This window comes from Octopus bimaculoides, chromosome 2 (assembly GCF_046866305.1).
Source record: "Octopus bimaculoides isolate indiv1 chromosome 2, ASM4686630v1, whole genome shotgun sequence".
In the NCBI taxonomy this organism is placed as follows: domain Eukaryota; kingdom Metazoa; phylum Mollusca; class Cephalopoda; order Octopoda; family Octopodidae; genus Octopus; species Octopus bimaculoides.
In genome coordinates this window covers 39,642,296-39,644,795 of record NC_142929.1, presented here as the reverse complement: position 1 = coordinate 39,644,795, position 2,500 = coordinate 39,642,296, and the positions used below count along the sequence as shown (strand labels likewise).

Here is a 2,500-nt window from a genome sequence, read left to right as displayed (position 1 = left end):
TATATTTCTCCTCTGAACAATTTATTATAGGTAAATTGCTGGCAGACGACAGATGGCAACCATTTGACAATAAACATTACTAACTTTTCGCACAGGTAAAACGACCGCTTTTATGACCTAATATGGTTGAGGATATTAATTATATTTGTCTATCGATTCGTACCAATTTCTTGAAATTAGTTTTAGTTCATAGACTATTAAAGCATGATGTCTGTCGTCACGTTTTGTGTGATATATTTTATCTCTTTGTTTTACAAGAACAGAATCCCATATTGAAATATGGCGAGTAACAAGTAAAACGGAAAGGAAAACATCGAAATTTGATTTAGATTACTTATGCTTCATTTTATCTAATATACATCCATACAAAATAAAAGGTTCCTACTGTTTTCTGATAACATATCTTATTTAATTCAATAGCAAATAAACTTTATTCATCGCTTAGAAATTAGATGAATGTGTTTATGAAAATCAGATCAGAGAAAAAAAAAATATTCACACTCTTTATTAAAAGTATAGATTAGGAAGATAGATACTGTAAACTAAAAAGTGTTGATGCTCTCTGCAAACATCGTTATCAGATAACAAATCTTAGCAATATTATATAGTTCTAATTTGTATTTATTTATTGGTGAATATATCAGTATAGAAATTAAATAAAAACATACACTTGTTTTGCATCGCATGAGACTATCACCAGATATATTGGTTTACATCGCTTTCCAAAATATAGAAAGTTTCCACCGATTCTTATGACCTTTCTAGACTGAAATATAAGGATAACTGTGTGAATTTCATTCTGTTTAATATTCAATTAGTTCTGTGTTGTACATCATTTCAAGAGAAAACATTGATACTAGAGAAACAATACAGGTTGAGAAACCTGTTTCTTTTCCTCAATCAGAAGTTTCGATTTCATACTTGCAGAATAAATGCATTTTTTGTATATAAAAAAAAATCTCAATGCGAAGACGCGTAGCCTAGTGGTTAAGGTATTGCACTCACAGTTGCCAGAATCGCGTGGGTGCTATTCCCGGATCAGACGGTATGTGGTGTTCTTAAGCAAAACACTTCAGTTCACGTTGCTCTAGTGATTTGTGAAGAGTGATATGTGAAAGAATTGACCGAATGTTTCCCCAACATGCCGTAAAAGGCGACTAAAAGAGGTTGAGGTAGGATTTGTACTCTGACCGCGTGAAACCCTCACCAGCAACAACTACTCCATGGCTTGGAGGGTTGTCGCCTGAGTGATGCAAAGACGTTATCCGCTAAGAGTAATTGAGAATCACTAACACATGGTGGATGCAGCGACGCGTTGTTACAGTAAATCCCCACCACCCGTTCTACTACTACTACCACTAAAGCCCCAAAGGTGAGAAACCATTTAGTGTAAGAGACTATGAAGAAGCAGAAATTTAACGAAAGGAATGAATTTACTTTAAACTTGAAAGAGTTCAGGTCATGAGAAGGGGGAAAACAATGAAATGGAAGAGTGTACTTTCAGCCTCTTTCGGTCTACGACAGTGAAAGTCTTACATGCCAATGGCTTTTTAAAAGTTCTTGCAATACTAAAAAAATATTTGGAAAAAGGTATGGTGAATACATTACATTTCTCTTCAAAAGAATACATCTTTACTGACGCGAAGTATAGCAAAATATCTTGGCGGTTAGGATTTTACGAATAAATTGCGCGCATAGACTACGCTACGTCGATGAAACGGTCAAAATAAAAAGGACTTTACGCTAATACTAGTGTAATTATAGTACATTGAGTGAGTGTATTCCAACCTCTGGATAAAAAGTATAATGACTACAATACTACAAATTGTGATACTAACACATTTGCTACTCTATAGATATTTCTATAGATATTTCTATAGATATTATGTATAGTGAATATAAAACAATAGAACCATATATTACTGTGTTCTGTTTACTCCGAGTATAAAGCTGGTAAGAAATATTCTTTTCTACTCGAGGCACAAGGCCCGAAACTTTTCGGGGGGAGGTGGGGGCCAGTCAATTAGATCGACCTCAGTACACAATTGGTACTTAATTTATCGACCCCGAAAGGATGAAAGGCAAAGTCTACCTCGGCAGAATTTGAACTTAGAACGTAAAGACAGACGAAATAACGCCAAGCATTTCGCCCGGCGTGCTAACGTTTCTACCAGCTCGTCACCTTGCTGGTAAGAAATATTATCCAAAAAGTAAATATGAACAAATAAAAGGTATTTATTTTATTGATATAATTAGTGGGAAAACTTGTGATGAGTGTAGGAATTTATCGATATCAGCATGTATACAGGCTGATATGAATACAAGTATATGTGATTCTTTATCTAGAGAAGTTCATATATGTATACGTACATACATAAACACATCCATATATATGTTGATATGCGTGTATATATCTCTCTATACAGATACATACATACATACATACATACATACATACATACATACATTCATGCTTACATATACACATACATAGGTAAAA

At 34.1% G+C, this 2,500-nt stretch overlaps 1 long non-coding RNA gene across 2 annotated transcripts in view; it reads left to right on the top strand.

Moving 5' to 3' along the window:
* Positions 1-155, top strand: part of LOC149137040 (uncharacterized) — a 57,433-nt gene extending 57,278 nt beyond the window's left edge. For both annotated transcript variants that reach the window (XR_016238750.1, XR_016238752.1), the window contains exon 3: positions 31-155. This is a non-coding gene — a long non-coding RNA (uncharacterized LOC149137040). The remainder of the gene's footprint in view (positions 1-30) is intronic.
* Positions 156-2,500: the final 2,345 nt, after the last annotated feature.